The sequence below is a fragment of the Mastigoproctus giganteus genome, chromosome 2 (genome assembly GCF_048544385.1).
Source record: "Mastigoproctus giganteus isolate SK-2022 chromosome 2, ASM4854438v1, whole genome shotgun sequence".
NCBI classification, from domain to species: Eukaryota; Metazoa; Arthropoda; class Arachnida; order Uropygi; family Thelyphonidae; genus Mastigoproctus; species Mastigoproctus giganteus.
The window spans coordinates 35,394,445-35,415,815 of record NC_143576.1 but is presented as its reverse complement, the minus strand read 5'-3'; the positions used below and the strand labels follow the sequence as shown (position 1 = coordinate 35,415,815).

The 21,371-nt window shown below is 39.1% G+C and overlaps 1 protein-coding gene across 1 annotated transcript in view; it reads right to left on the bottom strand.

Moving 5' to 3' along the window:
- Positions 1-21,371, bottom strand: part of LOC150089265 (zinc finger protein basonuclin-2-like) — a 375,583-nt gene that overhangs the window by 239,322 nt on the left and 114,890 nt on the right. The gene's annotated exons all lie outside the window — the stretch shown is intronic.

Genomic DNA, 21,371 nt, shown 5'->3' with positions numbered 1-21,371 from the left:
GAAATACTATAATAAAAATAAGCTAAATTTGTTTTTAATAGGGTGTATTACCATTAGTTTTCATTCTGTACAAATATTTTAATTATTTTTAATATATACTGGAATTATATACATAATGATATGTAAGTTTGTGTTAATTTTAATATTGTTTTCATTTGATCAGTAAAATTGTGGTCAAAATGATAGCATTTACTTATTTTTAAATAATTTTATCCCAGTGGAACATTTAGAGGTCACACATGTTCCAACAGAGACTAACACCCGTGTTGTCAGGAAAAACTAATGCAAGTATCCTAATCTTCTGAGGGTGAACTTAGCAACCCCATGGCCTACAGCTTGACACTCACTTTTCACCCTCGTAGGTAGCACAGTTGGTAGGATCGCCGTTTTGCCCACACCGGGTGAAAAAGATCTGGGTTCGAGTCCCGTCAGTGACGGGTTCAATTTTTATGGACTTTTTCACAAGGTGGCTGAGTTAGTCGGCCTCAAGCGAGGGTAGAATGTTTTTTTTCTCCTGGAAATTCAGGTTTTTCGTCCAGCAAACAGAAAATCGACCTCAGAATACATGCAATTTACAGGCGGTATACACGGAGCAACATGGTTTTGTCGCTGATGCTCCTAAAATTCTACAACAACAACAACAACAACACACTTTTCCTACACACCTGAAACTCTATCATTGCCCTAACATTCATTACGTGAAACTGATTTGCCCCTCTTTACGATCCACAGCTGAGAGTCAAATGAAGATACACTTCCTTCCGAAATGTGTGCAATGGGCTGTTGATACTAGCGCCACATCTAACGAGAGTTCACTCGCGCAAACTACTACACACTTATCCTGCCACAAAGAAAATTTCTGAAATGGCCATCGAGATTATGTACAAAATGATATAGGGATTAAGGGCACGAATGCAGAGTTAACAGTAATGGAGGGTACCAGGCAAGAAACTGTACTGCTTATACTGGTAACTTTGCCACTGAAACGCATTGCTTTTCTTTTCTTTCTTTCTTTTTTTTTTTTTTTTTTTTCTGTGTGTGATTTGGTTCAATTTATGCGATTTCCATTTGTGTAAAACAGATTCGTTTTATTATTTAAGAAGAATGAAAAATTGATAAATATGGTAGGGGCAGAGAGAGAGAGAGGTATTGGATAGAAACACCGGATTAAGGATAACACATTAAAATGAAGAGGGAAAGAGAGGAAAAATGAAGGAGATAAAGATGAAAGAAGAGAGTCGTAATATAAAAGGAAAAATCCTAAAAGAAAAGAGCGAGAGTGGGGGGTCACACGAGGGAGTTTTCAAAGATGAAAAGCGAGGCCAACATTTTATGAATTAAACAGAAGAGCGTGGAGCAGAAAGCGGAGACAGGAAGGAAAGAGAGCAGAACTAAGGGAATGCAACAACTGCACGCGTTTCAGATAGACCAACTCCGTGTTATTAGCACATAGATGATGCCGAAAGCTTGAGGAAAGAATGGGTACCCCAATAATATCATCCCTACAGGCTTCAGAACACTTGACGTCCGTATCTAGTTGACCTGAGCGGCGTACGAGGGACACGTTTTCCCACAAGCGTTTGTTTATTACAGAATTACGTTTGCAGTGGAAACTCCTTTCACTGCAAGGAATACTGCTTGTCAGAAACACATCAGAGGCTCCCCTCCCTCTCTCTCTCTCTCTGTCTTCCTTTCTCCATCTTACTTCCATTCCGCTCTGGGCTCGGAGTGGCGCACAAACAGATTGTAGCCCACCTTCACTATTAAAGTCTGTGAAAATTACTTTCTTCCTCTTCCATCTGTCGAGTTCCCTCAGTCCTCCGGACTTCTACCGCAATTTGCATGTGAACAATTTCTTCAAGGTGCTTGCGTAGCATTGTGCTCTGTTCTTTTGCATTGTGGAGACTATCCAGGTACACCTTTTCCTTCTTTCCTTTTCGTAATGCCTCTCGATCTCTTCGCTTCCACCATTTCTCTACTCCTTTTCCGAATTTCTTATTTCGCTATCATTTTCTTTCAATTTCTTGTGTTTCCTCCCCGCCTTTCTCCCTATTAATTTTTTTCCCTTTATCTATTTCTCTTCACTTTCTTTATCAGTTTTGATATGCTTCCCCTCGTTTTCCTTCCCTTTGACTGTAGAAGTCTCGCACTCTTTTACTTCAGACGGACTTGTCTTCTCGGCATTTAATGATCTTATTTAAAAAAATAATAAAATAAATTTTCTGTTTATATTCTAGGGCAGCGGTTCTCAAAGACTGGTCCACGGACTAGGGGTTCCCCGAGACCCTTTCAGGGGGTCTGCGAGGTCAAAACCATTTTCATAATTATACTAAGACAAATTGGAGTCTTCAATAATTTGAGGTCCTCAAGATTGGGGTGCTCAATAATTTTTAAGATTGTAAAGGGGTCCTGAGACCAAAATGTTTGAGAACCGCTGCTCTAAGGCGACTACACGGTCAGAGAAGTTTACAATGTAGGGAGAGAGAGAGAGAGAGAGAGAGAGAGAGAGAGAGAGAGAGAGAGAGAGAGAGAGAGAGAGAGAGAATATACAAGAAACAACACCGTATTTAGCAGTCCGTTCACTTGGAACACGGGACCGGACTGCTAAAGTCTGGACTGTTATGGAAATAAAATTTCCTTAATTGACCATATCACCAAAAGCAGTACTGAATATTTGCGCCTTTTTTTTCTTGGTCACTAGCTGTAGATAAGCTTTTTCGAATAATTTTCATAGGACTCTTTGTGTTCGCATGATGTCTAGAAGACAGAGCACAAATTTGAACCATATCAGATGACTCTGTTGATTGCCCTGGCTTCTCTCCGTGGGATGCAGACCAAAATCTTCCAGTGAAGAGACAAAGTCACAAGCGAACAGCGAGGGAAAAAGAAAATCTCCTAGTCAGTGGCTTAAAGTCGTCAATATAGACAATTTTGAGTCAACCAAAGTTTACGTCACGTGTTGAGGGAATATGGCAATCTAACTTTTTGTTTAAAGTTAGTTTCCCTGTCACTTTCCACTACTCGTGTTTCTCTGAATTCTGACATATCCAGTGACGTCTTTCTCCCAGATGGCGTAACATCAGTTAGTTGCGTTCTATAGCCAAGATATGCTCCATTACATGAGCTGTCATGATCGGGTCGCTAGCACTTCTTTTATCTCTCTAATAGACGATGACTTCTTGGGCAACTAAAGCAAATAAAATCCCTGCTTCTATTTCAGCCGACGTTTGATAACGAAAGCCGAAAAAAGGAGGAGGAAAAAAAAAAGAACTTTTCTATCAGCCGGTTATACGTCGCACACACCTCTCTCCCACACCACGTGCGGCTCTAGGGAGGGGGGGAGGTTTCCCGGCCACCTTTACCTGGACTAACGCCCCGCTCACACGCTAGATAGCGTGACAATAGAACCTAACACGGCATGGTCGCCATATCCCTGATTTTAGGGTTAATGATTAAGGGCAACCAATAGGAAGCGGTCGCTTTCTTCATGGACGCCAAATATATGCCTCGTTAGCTCTGCTGTATCTCTATAGTCCCTCCTACTTGTTTACGCTTTTCTTTTTAACGAATTCTTTCGTCTCTTTGAATTATTTGTGGCTTTCGGGCTGATTCCTGTGATTAGAGTTGCCCAGTCTACAACAGTGTTTGATAATTGGTCATTTTGGGATTCCTTCTCCGTTAATTACCACAGTTGAAAGGCATTCTTCCTATCTGTGACCACGCTCAACTTGGCTATACTACGACGAAGCTGACATTGAACTTGAAAAAAAAAATCGGTGCACCTTCTCAGCCCTTGATAAGGCGATCACTTCGCCTTCACCTCAAATTACCCATGTATACTGTAACACTCCTCTCATTAAAGGAGCAAATGCGTACACTCTCTTTCGTATATATGGTGGGGTTCGTGAAGATTTCTTAATGCGATTTTTTGCCACATCCTTCCGGTCAATCTGTAGGACGGTGTAAGTCATTAGCAATGCTAGTTACATAAGTGAAATACTTGATCCCGGTTCATATCCTTCCTAATTACACTCTTTCAATGATTTCCGTTCGAGTTGATTACGAATTCTGCATGTTTAAGTCTCGCGCGGTTTCCCATTACCGCGACATTATTTGCAAATCAAATTTACTAATAAAGTACCGTCAGGAGTTTATTCTGCTTGCAGAACCTACATAAATTATTATAACTTAGCATTACTGCATAATAAAATAAATTTATACAGTCAGCCTACAATATTTTTGCCCAGCGAGAGCAATTCGTGAGAAAATCTGACAAAATGCGAGATCAAACATCGAAATACTAATATACATTGTATTTGGAACACCGTTCCACGCTTATTTCCCGGGGTGTATCAAACAGAAAACATTTACTCTCGTTATGACCAGTATGTAGAGGACTCCAGTTCTCCTTCTGTAGGAAGTTCGATTCCAGTAATACCCTTATGGAAATTTTTCTTGAAATTTTGGCTTAATTAGGATTAAAGATAATTGCATTAGGTGCAAGGTCTCCAGCAATTAGGTATTTAGAGCGCAGGATTTACGTACGTGGATTAGGATCAGCAGCAGAGAGATGAACACCTGAATGACAGGGAAATTCGGACTGTTGTATAAACTGAAGGAGAACGCATTTATTTAAGTGAGATGAAGCTGTCTACTTCATTGTGTAGAATTACACTCGGTTATTCTAAAAGTAATAGAAAATTGCTGTTATTAATGTTTAGTATATATATATAGTCTCCAGAACAAATCTCTGGTAATCCCCCCATCCCTTCTATCATGAGTACCAATAATTTCTTTTCGGGTTATGATGAGTCTTCAGTCCACTGGACCAAATGTATTGGTAACTCTTTAGGAGGCATCCTGATCAACTGTATATGCGGGTGGGAGGAGCATTGTCGAACCCATGTTATGTCAAGGTGCTGAGTACATTCTTGAAGTTTGTACGCCATATCCAAAAATTTCATTAATTCATAAAAACGTACTTTCCCCTCTTTTGAATCTACTGAATACATCATCAATAGTCAAACTAATAGAAAAAATTTATCTTACAAACGATCTAAACCTCCCAAAAACTTCCTGATTCATTTAATCAGTATACGTGTTCTCAGTTCTAACCTCAATGATGCCCAGTTCCACCTGCAGTTTATCAAGCTCCAGTTAAGTTTTCTGATAAATCTCAATTATCGTTTGCCTCAACCGCTACTCGGTTGTACTAATTATTCTATTCGTTCTATGATTTATTTTGCTCTAAAGGTGATATTGTGCATTGATCTTCTCTGATATTGCTTGACAGAGATTCCTAATCTGTAATCTCTTCTGCCTTAAAAAATCCTGTTTAGTTCTTTCTGTCAAATTCATCTGTTGCCTCTACCGTTCTCTGAACTCCACAAATCACTCAAAATGTTTTTTGAACGTTGTTTGACCAGACAAATCCTAATCACACACACCAACGCTCTTGTTCTTTTCCTCTCCAACCCTGCTCCTTGTCTTTGGCCAAAGGTATTCGCCTCGCTTCTGTAATACCTCTGTCTCTGTTGGGACCTAATCGTTTTATCATATCTTGAACTAAAGATAAAGTTGACTTATTTAGTATCCTGCTGTTCTTCTAACCCTTGTATTAATGACCTTAGTAATTCACCTCCTTCCATATCAGACGCACTACACCTAATGCCTCCTGTGGTCTTCCGACAGAAGGATGCTAGAAACATTCTGAACAACCTTGATGCCAAGGAACCTCGAGAAGATGATGGCATTTTTCCATTAACCTGTGCTGTTGAGCTCAGGTTAATTGATTAATGCTCTTGCTCCTGTTTTGCGCTGCATTTTTACATGTTCTTATTCCACTGCTGCATGGAAATTTGATCGTATCCAGCCAGTTCTGAGAAGGTTAATAATGATCTCTGATATGGATTCCATATCAGAGATCATTATCATGATTCTATTATGGATTCCATATCAGAAATTATTACCCTTTTCAGTACTAGTTCCAATTGACCAGTAAAATATCTCTATGTTACTCACTTTTTGGACAAATTCGATGGAACAGTTCGATGAAGCTCAAGCAGTAACTTTTGGCATTCGCAAGCTTTTGGATCATGTTTGGCATATAGGTCTTCCGAACAGATTTTCATCTTGCATTCTAAATTTTTGTTTTATTTTATTTTATTTATTTATTATTTATTTTATTTTATTTTTGCAATTGAGTAGCCAGGTTTTTCTCTGACCGCTTGTGCGGGTTACAGAAAAACCTGGCTTCCTGACCTACTAATAGGTAGCTCAGCTCTGTTTTATAACTCCTCAACTAATGCTGGTGTTACTCAAGGCCAGTGGCGTAGCCAGGATTTTTTGTCAGCAGGTACATTCACAAAAAAAGGCGTCAATTGCAATTCACAAAAAAGGTGCCATTTGCTTTCTAAAAAAACACCACAGTACCAGATTTCGGCGTCAGGGAGTACAATGTACCTGCTAACCCTACCCTGGCTACGCCACTTTCCAAGGCTCAGCTTTGTTCCACTCTTTCCTCCTGTATGTTGTCCACCCTGTACCACAGCGGTTACAATTACCCTCCTCCCCATAGTGGAAAAGTATATGTTCCAATTCCGTCAATTGCACGAGGAACTTTTTTCACTCGTGGTTGAGTCAGTCAGGTGTCAGGCGTAGATAGCAAGGCCCCCCCCATTCCCCCCCGGAAACGCGGATTCATTGTCCAGCGAAAAAGGCAAATCGACGGAGAACACGGGCAATTTATGGGCATATTACACGTGAGCAGATGAGTTAGGTCTGAGGTGGTCCTGTTACGTCAGTTCTCCCCTTGTATGTTAATGATATTTTTCTACTGTCTGCAATCATATCCATAGCTTTGCTAAAGACAGCACATCTTCCAGTTTGTGAAACCTTACCCTGCACAAACAACTTGAACTTCTCAAATATTCATCACCAATTCCTTAAATGCCAATGTCCAGTTAATTCTACAATGAGGCGTAGAAAACTTAGTTAACTTTAATCCTTATAAAACTTAGTCCTGTCTGATTTCTCTTATAAAAGAGTTTGCTCCTGTGCTCAAAGCTCAAGTTTGCTCAAAACATCTTTAAGGATATTCAAATTTATAGAAAAGATCACATGCTTCTATTATGGATTACCCTGACTTCCATTCTCTCTTGGCATAAGCCATCATAAATATTGCTTTCTCTGCACCTAAAACTGGGTTTTCTCTTTCGCTCTCGGCGGTACTTTTCTTCTAAACAGCTACTCACTCTGTACACATCTGAAATCCACCCCACCATGGAATATTGTTCCCCGGGGTTGTGCCCCCATGACCTATTCCATGCTTCTCAGCTCCATTCAAAAGAGGGCAGTCAGGTTAATTAATTACCAGTCTCTTATGAAGTCTCTCCAATAGACGTTCAGTTTTTTCTGCGTGCCTTTTCTATAGAAACTTCCATGGGCACTGTTCTTCTGAACTGGCATCTGTAATTCCCTACTCTCTTCCAAACCAGTCCGAACATGTGCTGAAACCAGTCAGCGTCCTTTCACTGTCTAACTCAAAACTTACAGAATCGATTTTTCTTCATTTTCCTTTCTATTTGTGTTTGTGGAACAATCCTCCTTCACGTGTATTTCCCAAAAATTACTCTACAGAAATTCAAGTCTAAGATCAAATATCTTCTAGTTTCTGAACCTTCAACCCATTCTCGATACCAAGTAATATTCGTTCAAATATATTTCACATTCAGAGTTTTCATAAAAAAATAATAAATAAGTTTACTTAACTTTAAAAATTAAATTTAAAAATCCTTAACTTTAAGGATCCTTCACGAGTTGCCAACATATATATCCATCCGTTCATTCATCTGCCAATTCACGAAGTATGGGGGATAGGACACAACAACTTCGGATGTAATTGCATATCCATGTTTTGTGGCGAACAAATGGAAACATGAAGTTATTATATTCGGCCATCCTCGCATTAAAATTTGCAACACCAGTCATTGAAGTCTTCCAAAAATGTACTAATCGTTGAGTGACTTCTGGAGCCAGCTCGTAAACTACGATGCACAAAAACGTTTTAGTCAATACCAGTAACACATAACAAATGAAAGTCTTCCTTCTTAAAATTTTCGTGACGACTTTAAGTCGTTAATTTGCACGTGTTTCGATACTTCGTGTAAATAAATGAACCATTTCAATCCGTTCGCTGACACAGACAAATTACCCAAACAATGAACGATTTCATTTTTCAAGCCAGCAGAGTGAACTTCGTTGTGTGGTAGCGGGGAAAGAAGGGGGGAAGGACATTAGAATCTTCTAATTAGATGGAATAAAACTTCCGCAATGAACGAGAGAAGCCAAACTTGCTCAGAATAGTATTGAAGAGGTTTTAAATAAGTCACAGGATGCGGAGAGCAGTGATTAAGAGATGGGACGAAAGGGCATTGCGAAAAGTTCAAATGGAGTCGAGTGCTCGTAGTGAAAATAGGTTCCTCTCCATAAAAATTGAGAACTTTTCTGCGTAGAAATATTCAAAATGTGTGGCTAACGAAATGCTAAAACGTAACATCTGATTTTTCGTGTCTTAAGCAATAAAGAATATGTGATAATTATCTGATAGTTCCTCCTATACTTCTATCCTATTTCATTGAATAACTGATGTAGATACGAAAGTCATAAACTGTTTTTCCAAATCAGTATTTTTATTTCTTCTTTTGGTACTGATTGTTTCTTAATATCTAATAAACGAAGTTTTTAGGCATATTGGCATGTATGCCTAATACGCCTATTGTTTTCACCACGTTCGTCTGTCCGTCCGCATGTAATAACTCGACTCATAATGAATGTATTTCCATGTAATTTTATATCCAGCCCAAATTTCACTAAAATCGACCAGTAAAAATCCGGCAGTTATTATTTCTTTGTCCGTCCGCACGTAATAATTCGATTCCAAGTAGACAGGGAGTCGAGTTATTCAGGACCAATAGAAATATGGAAATTATTTATTTTTTTCATACATAACACGTGTGGGTTATCCATATGGCGTAGAAACGGATTCTTTCAGTTTACTAACCGAAAGAATTCGGTCGTTGTTTTCTGCTATTTTTTCTTTATTTTTCTTTTTTTTTTTTTTTATAAATCATGAATTATTACTATTTGCTAACGCGCCTGTAATGTAATGCAGTGCTCATATTAACTAACTTGTTTTTTGCTTATCATCAACTGCTATCTATGTTGCACAATTTCCTTTACAGGCATAATAATTCCCTGCTATCAATGTACAACAATATTTATTAATCATCTTTCGTATATTTTTAATGGGACCTGTTTCCATTGCCGGTTAATTTTGTTTGTTATTGTAATCATGGCCTTTTGTACTTAATGCTAATCACCCCCGTCTTAAAAATAACACTACATCTTTATATTGCAGTTCTGTAAGATGTCTGTCAAAATAAAATTACTGATCATCGAAAAATTAAGTTTAGAACGTGATGTATTCATATTATGAACCAACATCCGCCCAATATTAATGATTCAGGGTGATTTAAGTTTTGAAAGCCAGAAACAGCTAACTGGAACGCACCACATTCACATCACATTTCTTGTTTTTTTTTTTTTTTTTGTATACATTAGTAGATTTATTCACGTGATGCATCCATGATTTATGTATATTAAATATATAATAAATGAATGTATCATAACGTTATTCACCGATTGACATCCGTTTTATACAAAGACTTCGTTCAAACAGGGCTGGACACTATCGCTTAAACTGCGACCCTTTTTTATTTTTTGTCTGGGGCCTGTATTTTGTGTGACCTGAAGTATTAGGTGTTTATTTCCTCCTTTTAACGTTGAGAACTTAACAACTTGTGATTTTAGAAGATTAGGCGAAGTTGTCGAATTTGAAAACAGAAAGGTGAATCTTCACGTTTGTAATAGGTCCATAAGACAAAATTGGGGTGGGTTCCGAAGGAAATTAAGGCCAAGGGCAGGGATTTTTTATTTGTTGCTTTCTAGCCTAAGTCTAGTTAAAGCTTTCAAATTTTGGAGTCCTCAATCATTGAAAATCTCTGTCAACAGCCTGGTGTAATTTTATTATTTCTTAAAACACCGTAGCATCATCAGATAAATAGGACTGCAGTTGATCAACAATAAAGTCATCTTCAAACTTTGAGTTGATTTCGTGATGCTTTCTACTAGCTGTATACTACCGGAAGAGGAAAGATGAGGGAAGGACCCGGATCCCTTAAAGTCGTGCTATGGTAGTATGCCACATTCTGGATATGTCTGTTGTTAATTATTGAAAACATCTTTTGGACTGGAAATCTGAGAGGAAAGTTAACCACTAATGGCTTTCAGAAGCTGCCGGATTGAAACGCCTTGTAAGTGGTAATCACAAAATCCACCAGACAGGAGATATAACTGTTGGACTAATTATTAGAAAAACAAGCATATGACGGGAGACCGTGCGCGACAGTTATTCATAATCCCAAGTTATCAGTGTTCAATACCTACAATGGTGCATAATGGGGGAGCAGCTGATCCTGTAACAGTGGTAGAAGATAATGTAGTATGATAATTTCGATGCAGTCTACGCGGTTGGTTGTGGTATACACTTAGCGAAGCTATATGTAGACTTCATTGAAATTTCGGTGGTAGATAAATACGTAAAGGTGTTCGACTGCTTCGCATGCCTTCAGTGAATGATGATTCCTACTCCAACATTCTGAACAATTTCTGTTGGTCTGGGAATTCTGTGAAGAAGGGGCCTAACTGTATTAAGAATAATAAATATAAGCAATCCAGGTTCGAAACGCATAACAGCGTTTCGTGCCTGAATTGCCTAAGCCAGACCAGAGTCCGTATGATAATCCAACTGGGCAGCAACTGAAGCCAGGATGAAACTTGTAAATGGCGAATGAGCTAGCTGAGAGCGTATCACCCAGGATTGTTGCTGCCATTAGAGCTGTTTAATGTATAGTAGCTACTCCACATATTAAATTTTACTTTTCATACACTGTGCCCTTGTTTCAGTACCTTGAAGAATAGTTTGTATAAAACTGAACTTTCAAAGCACATTTCGAATTTCAGAGAGAGATAGAAAAAACTCCGTTTTACTATCATCGAGTCTATAAGTATAATATTTTTTTTTTCCAGTGATGGTCCAGCCATCACTGGAAGGCAAAGTTCACCGACTTAGGGGTTAATTATGTATGCAGTCTTTTAAACCACAATTCTTGAAATGTCAACTGCATGTCAACAACTAAAGCAAACCATTTTTATTTATGTTACCTGCCTGCCTATTTATGCTTCATTAATACTTAATATCTTTGACTTACCACAGAAACCTTTGGAGAATTCCGAGAACTCATTTTTGTTTTGACGACCTCCCACTCCACCCTTTAAAGGACGCTCGCTATCTGTGGCATGCTAACGTCAGAATGGTTTGTTGTGGTTTGAAGTACATCACAGAATTGCCCGTAGCCGGAGATGATGTTTTAATGCCATGTTTATACGTACTGATTATAGGGCTGTTACTCCTGAATTGTAATTAAACCCCGCTGGCCCTCCCAGGACTCTGTAATTAGACAGTTGTTGCAGCCGTTAAGGGTCCAAGTAGGAAATTATATTCAGTGTTGTTCCTTCACCACCAAGCCACGTGGGATTAAGTGTCGCCCCCAGAAAGGAGTTTGCTCGAAGGTCCACTTTTTAGGTACTCGTGACCCGACAATTTACATTCTACTGGCTAGTGTGATTACAACACCGTTTCCGCGGGTGAGAGGTGGTTAAGTACTATTGCAGACGTTTTTAAATAAAAAGTCACAATGATTACTATACTTGCATCTCTCACTTATTCTTTCTGGAAACCCTGCTTAACTTTGCCCATTCGGTATGCATTTTTCCATGGATAAATATTGCATTATGATGCAAAGCAAAGTTACAAAATCTCTAGAATAGTGTAAGAAGATCTTTTTTTTTTCTTTACTTCTCCAATGATTGCCGTATACCTCATTCTTAACTTTGGACTTTAGTCCAATCTAGGAAGTTTGAGAGCAGTCTAAAACACTTTTGCGAAGGCAGAAATGTTGAATTCGGATTATTCTGTCCATTTCTCGCCCAAATTGTTTTTTCTTTTCTTTGAATGTACCCTCTTTGCGAACAAAATGTTATGTTGAGTGCTGCTAAATTGCCCGAAATCTATTATTTCTCAGAAATGGAAGGATCTGAAATCTTCTGCTGTTTACAACTGGATTCATCGTTTAGATCAACTCCACGAAAGTAGATTCGTTATGTTGTACAACTTGTACAAGCAGAAACTAAAGAAAGAACAGAATGTAATGGTCAAGGTGACAAAAAAGCGTTTTGTCCATATAATCTTGACAATCAGAAACTGTTTTTTGACACGTGAAAACAAAAACAGGTTCCGATCATTCTTTTTAGAAGAATTTCCTATTAATTTCACTGGATATCGTGCATAATGGCAAAGGCAGTCCTTCCCTCCAGTGTAGGCTTCACTTCACATATGACGTGGCAAGAGAACAGACTTAATTAAAATTCAGTCCGTACTTTTATTTCGTGATAGTTCGAATGCAAGAGGTCCAAGATCAACAATTACGTCCGCCTCAAAAGGTGATCACGCAACCCCTACTAACGTGACCCGTGACTGCAGACGGCACTATAGACGTCCGCACATGGGTATGGGACAGTATTTCTTTATGCTTCATTTAATAAAGCCATTTACAATAAAAATTATGAAGATATTTTAAAACTGTAGACGTGTCCTACCTGCAACAGCCGGGCATAGAGGATGGATAAATAAGGAAGATGGGACAAGGTATATAATTATGCTGTATCTGAGCCCTTAATATACCCAACGGTTAGGCCCTGAACAGCATCTGCTACTCTGCATGGCTTAGTTAATGAGCTGGTCGAGGGATATTTCATGATCAGGAGTGACTGAGGGTGTTGTATATTAAAACCGCAGACTTGCCATGCTTTTCAATGCCTGAAAAATCATCACGCGTGTTTACTTATATGAGACAGACAGAAGTAAACATATATATCAAATACGAATACTGTTGTTTACTTAAACAGTTCTGTATAATACGTAATAAGGTTTGTGTAACTTGAAAACAAACACAGGTTATGATAAGCTGTTTCCATGTCCAGGACAAGAAGAGAGGGTCTCGCACCTCCCACTCTGTGGGTATCGAAAAATTCCTAAACCCCTTAATAGTGACTGTAAGAAAGATACTTTTGTACAATATCTCTGGGAAGGGTTGAAGAACATTTTGCTACGTGGTAGAAGCATATCATCCACATGAAATAACTTGGGCTCAAAGACATGGCTCTCTTTCTTTTGAAGAAAGTTGCCATGGACTAACCGAATTCTCTTTTCAAATATCGTTTAATATTTTTAAATTATATAAAGAGATATTGGATTTTTTAATATCTGTAACTCTCAGAAATTTAAATACGTCTTTTTGTTTATTTTTTTTCAACGGCTCGATTAAGTTCTGGCTGCAACCGAACACACGGTGGATCTTGTTTTGTTGAGTTTGAATGGTTTCACAGACCGAGAAAAAAGCAACTTCTCCGTCTTATAATCAGTAGATTATTATAATTTTTTTACAAAGCGCGTTTATTTTGATCACTACCTAGAGACAGAGAGATGCTGGCTGGCTCGCAAAGAATGCATCCTTGGACCCAGGGGCTGCTGGATGCAAAGCAAAGACATAGGTCACAAACTAGTTCCTCATCCATCATAGCTGTCGCGGAGGTCAGAAGCGGGTTAGAGTGGAATTCGATTCGGTCGCATTGTTCACCTGTCTGTGCGATGGAGAAGGAATGAAATAAGTAAACAGGCGTCTGCTCTGTGCACGAGATCTGCTCGCTCGCAGATGACGGATTTGCCTTTTATTGAGAGAACTGACATTGGTTGCTTGGAGACTGCTGTTGATGGATTTCGATTCGGAGGAAAATAGAATTTTGAGGGTTTTAGCCAGTTTTCTTAACCAAACACTGTCTGCAGAGGATAAAAACGCAGGAGTCGACGCAAAAAATGCGGAATCTCTTTTCTTTTATGTCTTAATTGCCCATTACGCAGATACTTGAACATTATATCATTGGCACTTTGTGGTATTCTGGGGCAAGGACCGCCATAACAAATGAATATGGGTGTGTTTGGGAAAGGTAGGTTATGGCATAAACTTTCCAAAAATGTGATCAGCGCTGCTGACTAGTGGGGATTAAAAATATCCACTAAAGAGGTTTAATAATCGAGTCAGAATACTGTTAATTATAGATATAAGGGTCGTGGCATTTTTACTGCTTAAAAAAAAAAAGCGTAGGTTCGATTTCGTCTCAGGACGCAGAATATTTTAACTGTTTCATTCGGGGGGGCCGAATGTTTTCATCCCTCAAACATGAAACATCCCTTAAACACAGTTGCACAAAATTATATTGTTCTATTCACTTAGGCTATCCGAATTCATTCCTTAAGTTTGCATTCCTTAAGTTTGAATTAGGAATAATAAAATTCCCTAGAGCAGTAGGGAATTCTAAATGGAAGGATGGGGGTGGACGTGGACTTTATTTTATCGCGAAATTTTTAATATTTTTTTTATGTACATTGATTTATCTGTTCGCTGTTCTTTTCCATTGCTCTTGGTTTCCTCCAGCGGTCAAGTGATAGGTCTGCCCTTCTTTTTTAGCGTTCATTGTATTAGTCATTCGCGCTCCCTCCACGCCACGTTTGTGCACAGCCAGAGGTGGTTGATGCCGTACAAAAGAAGAATCCTCCATCATTTCTTCCTTCACACTGGAGGCGGGGGAGCTCTCAGCAAACCGGCGCGCAACGCACGGTCCATTTATAACAAAGGTGCTCAGTCGGGAAATTTTTGGTTTGTGTCGACTTCACGTGGACCCAAATTAAAAGGTCTCCAAAATTATAGGGAAACGGAACACGCTAGCCAGTGGTCACAAGGTCATTAATCATCCGGTCCATTCCATGCGGGAGCCACGGACGATACGGGCACGGACCTTATTGCCGCGGTCTGGGCACAAAGGGCATTGGCTCATTACCGAAGTCCTTTGTGTTCGTATTTGTGTCCCTGGAGCGGGTCGTCCGCTTTCCACTACATTATTAAGTGGGATGTCCCGCGTTAAAAATGAAGGGGGGGAGGGCTGGAATATACATTGCCGCAGATGCGCTGATGCCGAGTGGTTTCCGAAATAGACGGAAAGGGTAAGGTGGGAGTGGAGAAGGCATAGCTTTGGAAGATGGGAATTACTTCCTAAATTCTTGCGAGTCTTCAAGCAGATTTTCTGAACTTCCAGACCTTACTCTAACTCAGTCTTCGCGGTGGCAGGGAAATTGAGATTATAATAAAGGTCTGCATATTCCTGATGACCTTTTTCCCATATAAAAGTGAACCATTTAAAATCCGTGTGTTTGTGCAATGTATTTGGACGCTAAAGGGGGAGGGGGAGCTGCATTAAGTTCTAAGGAAATTCAACATTCGATTTAAAAATTATCTTATTTGGAGTTATAAGATTAAGACAATTCAGCCATGAAGTGTCTCTGTAAATTTCACTCTTCCTGAGACCGGCCTCCAATGAAAAATTGTCTTTTTTTTTTACAGAATGGGTGGCAAAGTTACTTTTACCGAGGACTTCGCGCATAAAGAAACATCTGTTTCTTGAGGTTTTGAAGTTATTACTCGATATGGGGCCCATTTGGAAGCACGCGCCATAGTTTACGGTTTAAAAAAAAAAAAAGAAAATGAAAACGTAATTTAAAGAGGGGAAAGAGAGAGGGACCGGGGGAAATTCCACGATGCACACACACAGCAATATGCACGAAGCAGTGATGCAGAGGGAGGACAGATGTGCAGAGAAGCTTCTGCGCGTTGCGAAGGTGAACACACTTTCAATTCTCTGTTCTCACGTAGTTCGTTTCTGCTCGATGCTCGAGACTCCCCCACTGTTTTGTCTTCCGTTCACGATATTTCCTTCCCTATCACTGTTTCTTGCTTCTACATTTCTCTCGGCGCAGTAACGTTAGCAGCGGCGCCGCCCACTCCTCGTATCCACGAGACGATCTCTCACCTGATAGGATCGGCAGCCGGTCGACCACATCCTTCCTGGTCGCTAATAAATAACCTATCACTGGAGGTTACCTCGGGATGTGCCGCAACTATCAAGCCAGACGCGCCGAGTGCGAAGGTACCGGAGGTGTTTAGCCATTCTGCGTATCCTCCTTCCTCTTTAAATCTTTGTTCGGCCCCCATCGCCCACAGCCCCTTTATAAATCACCCCTGGGAATGAGGTTTTTATCGGCATTTAATAATTCTGCGGTGACTGCGGGGCATTGCTTATACCCTTCATTAGCAGCCAGAGACAAATATTTTAACCAACACACACACCATCATTCGCGCGCGTATTACGTATGCACCTGACTTTGCCCGCAGCCCACGACACGTGCTTCCTTTTTACGATCTTCGAAGCTATCGACGGCACATATACATACAGGGGCCATCGTCTGTGGCACTCCGCGAGATGCCTGGGTCCAGACCATACTTGTGACACCACGAGGGGCCACGTGAACGAAACCACACCATCGTTCAACTATTTGTTATGACTTTCTTCCGCGCATATACCTCGATCCTGCTGCAGAATTCTTTACCGCGTGCTTTATTATCAAATTTCTTAATTATTGACTCCATAGATCGCTTACCAATAAAAGTTAATCACACAATCGGAGGGAAACATAGTCCTTGGTCAATACAAAAATTAATGATTTAGGTGATGCAAAATTATGAAATACGCTTTGCATTTAAGTCCACGAAAGGCTATTAATTCTAAAATACGCGTATTGAGCGCTATATTTAAGTTTATGGATTATTTTAAAATCCTAAACGGTGAATAATATGTCGATGATGCATTTGAGCTCACTAATGCAAACATGGAGCTCAGTATAGACAATGTATGGTATTTGGGTGGTATTGCACGGATTTGAACGCATCACATACGTACCTGCTTGCTGGTCGTTTCTAACATGCTCATTAGCCTGTCCTTGAAGGAAGATTTTGGCAACTGTACCAGTATTTCTGTAACTTCATCCCCTACCTTTCGTTTAAATGCCCGAAACACTAGGAAGTTGCAAGGCGACTGAACCAGAGTGTATGCTAGCACTTCCGATACTTTTGAAAAAAGCCAGCAAAAAGATGCGCGCAGCTTTTATTGAGAGGATACTTCTTCTTCATAAAAGCTTTAAAGCTGAGAGGTACAAATCCAGATAGAGGGTTTGTAACTCTTTCCACGCTACTTCCAAGTTTGTGGAGAATTTAAAGAAAAGCGTAAGTGCTGTCGGGTGATAGTTGGAAAATTCTGTTGTCACAGTCTTTCTACGGTTTGCAACACAGTGGGATAAACGTATCAACAGTTTGGAATGGTTCAAGAACTCTCCTTCTCCAAAATCGGAAAAGAATCTCTTAACAGAACCCACTAGTTTCGTTATTTGCCAGTCAATAAAAACGAGGGTGTTCCCCTGTAAAGTTGTTTCTTCAGGCAAACAAGAATCAACGCTGAGCGCCATTTTATGGAGAAGCTTAAATTTTTATTAACTACTTTTGTGCATTATATTCGATTTGTGCATTATTTTTTTTATGCTTATGCGCCCATTGTCTTCACCCTGTCTGTCAGTCCGTCCGTCCGTCTGCATGTAACAGATGGACTTCCAGTGGACGGTTATATTTGGTTTATATACAAAGATTTCTCGAGCTATCCCAAATCGGACAAATAGAAATCTGTCAGTTATTATTTCTTTTTTTTTTTCTTTTCTCTCAGTACAGTTCGTGTGTAAAAAAAGAAATTCGTAGATTAAATGTTTTAATGCAGTATTGTTAGCTTTAGACAGTCCGTGCACACTTCGCGTGTATTTTTATGAAGACTCGTGAACGTGATGAACGTGTCATTATGAAGAGAGAGAGAGAGAGAGAGAGAGAGAGAAAAGAGACTTTGAAAAAAAGGAGTAATAGTGGAGGCTAGTAATAAATATTATAGAGTTGTAATTAAACTAAATGGCTAAAAATACAGTATAGTTTTATTAAATGTTCTATAATCTTAGCAATTAATTAATTAATAAGGAGATAACTATATTTATTTTTCATTTATGTTAATCACAGAAAATGAAAAAAAAAATCAATAAAGAAAAAATCGAACAGACCTGAAATATTAATCAACTTGTTTTTTTTAAGAGTAATTTTATTTATATTTTATTGAATTAAGAGTAACAATAAAAAAATCCACATTAGTAGTATTTCTGATGAACATCAAAAGTTTATAATTTTGTATAGAAATCTTAGTTAGTTCATTCATGTTTGAATTGAGTCTGAGGATATTCTTGTTCAGGCTAGCGTTTTGAAGCCACAGTGAGGCCCAAGAGGAAATCTACCATTTCAAACATTCTTTATTTCTATTATTTATTCTACTGTTTTCGCTTTTTTTTAGCCGATTCCCGTTTTCTGCTCTTTCTCTAACTCCCGTGTACACACAAGTTCTGTCTTAAGAGCTTCTCGCACTCTGTATCAGGTTAAGCTGTGCGCGTGCGCAGGGAAGGGGTTATTAAGGCATAAGGTCACGGATACCCGAAGCGACCAGTATTACATTGGATCCCCATATCTCACTTATGGCTATACTGGGTTTATTTATTTATTTTTTATGGAGAAGACGTCTTTGTACTAAATTTCTTTAGGCAAATATCATTTTGTTTTCTATTTTGTGTAAAGCGATGTTCTCGCGCAACAAGTACAACATTCGGATACATTTACAAATTATCAACATTTCATCAATAGTATGCATTTCTGGTGTAGCAATTAAAGTGGACTTGTTCAAATACAGTTCAGGCAACCAGTTATGTGATTTCGACAATATTTGATGAGTGCATATTGTAGACAACGCCGAAGCATCTGGAGGGCTTCACCTTGGGGTGAAGCCCTCCAGATTTTGTGGGAAAATGTAGGAATTCATAATTTTAATTAAAACATTTGGAATATACTTCTAACGAAGTCCTGAATTTTTCATCACATTCAGGATCGTGGTGTTACTTTATTGCAAATTCTTCCTAATATCCGAGTATTACATAGAATACTCGGATATTCAATTGTCTGCCAATTTGTTTGGCATTCTGGTTTGATTCCAAAAAGTCTAAACTGATGCCCCCAAGTGTTCTGGAAAAAACTTTTCGTCTATAAACAATTTACATCACATGATAAATTACCTGCACAGTCTTTAGAACGTACCTGATTCTATTGAGCAAGATCAAGTACGTTCACAGCACGTTAGGCTTAAGTCACATTAGGCTGGAGGTGTATACTGGAAGTGAACCAGCAACAACCTTTAAAGATACTGTTTAAAATTATTGCTCATTAGTGTATACTAAATCGTTATAAACATTTTCCCCTTAACTTGGACCTCTTAAATGTATTCTATTCTCCAGAGTGACAAAAATCATGGGAGGTACACAGTTAGTCTTTGCCGGTGAAAATAGTTTCTCACTGATTAATTGTTTCTTTTCCAGTTCAGGGACATAAAGTGGGCGTTTCTCTGGAGAAACCAAACATAATGGTAAATACCACTTCCTCTGTGACGGCAATCAATACATGGGCCACTGTTCATTACGTGTCGAAATATTGCACGCTGGAAACCGAAATCCATGTAAATGTTTTTTCTCGTGAACAAAGGCGATGCTTTATTTCGATAAGTATGCTAGGACACTTCGAATGTTGGGAGAAAATTTTACCCTGTTTTGTATGCGTGCGAAACCTTAAACTTCGTTAAAAATTAATAAAGAATTCATAAAGGTGGAGATAATTAAGTTTTATATATCGGTTTTCGCGAATCTAAATATTATATGGCCTGAGAAAGAGAAGGATTTTTACCCAATTGAATTAGCCGGTGCCAGGTCAAAAGTACGTTAATCAGATCGCAATCACTTCTTCCCAGCTGACTGAAACGGTTTCCAATTAGATATGTGGAAACCAGAGACCTTTAATGAAGGACTTCCGTCAACGAAATATTAAAGCTTTTTTTTTCTAATAAAAGAAAGGCTTAAGTACTTCCGGTTTAGCTCACGTGCCATTTGTGCGGTGTCAAAGTGCAGCACGTACAATGTACTGAAGCGCAGTTTAATAAGTTGTTCTAGTGATATCGTGATCTCTGCCATTATAATTACATTCCTTTCGTTAGTCTCGAAATGACGCAGCTAACTTTAAGTTGAATCAGTGGAACAACTTAGTCCACACTGTATGGACTTTATTCACACAGTGTGGAAATTCCTCCCCTTTGGTGGGTTCGAATACCATCAAAGAGAAGAATTTTTATGGATTTTTTTCGTACTATGGAGGAGGTTATTCGGTCTCAGGCGGACATTATATCGGTTTGTCCAGGACACTCTGGTTTTGCCACCCAGCAAAGAGGTAAACCGACCATAGAATAATGCAATATGCAGACAAAATGTGCTGATGCCAGATAAGTCTTAAGTTGCTATGCCGCAATTTATAAAAAAATTATATCAATTGTGATTTCAGTAGAGATAACTGTACTACAGAAATTTAAATTGTAGAATTCCTTGATGTATAATTTTATACCTTAGACTCGGATATAAGTAAATCCTTTTGGCGAACTATTTCATTCTGGTAGTGCAAGAGAAAATTAACTCATTTGGCATGCTGTGCAAATAGGAACAGTAATTACAATCCACTAGATTATGAGTGGTAACCCGTTGAGTCTTCCTAATCCCGAGATATGGCCTTGTCCACATGATACGACGAATCATTACCACAAATAAGACTCGCCATTTTATCAGAATATCCAGTAACTTAGTATGCCGGAAACATTTATACCTGAACTTATTTGACATCATTTCATAAGCGTCATCTTGAGCTGAAATCCGGGATTGGGTTATCTAACTATTTTAAATAGTTCTCGAATTGTGTCTGCGCATTTCGGTAATTTGTGTTAGTGGTACTCTGGAGGCGTGGTAACTGTTCTGCTCTCAAACGCTATCGCTGTTTAAGAACAAGAGAAGCACCAACCGCTGTTTAAGAAGACAAAGATAGACGGAGGCCGTTGCATTAATATTGGAGTTATAGGAACTTCTAGCCCTCGCAAGTAGCACAGTGGTTATAAATCACAGTCTTCCTACTCCGGGTGGGAAAAGGCCGGAGTTCGAATCCCGTTGAAAGAACTTTTATGGACTTTTTTTTTTTGCAAAGTAGGTGAGGCGAACGTCTCATGGAAACTCGATGGTTTTTTCCGTCCAGCAAGCCGACTGAAGTATACATACGGATTTACAGATACAATGTACAGTACTGACT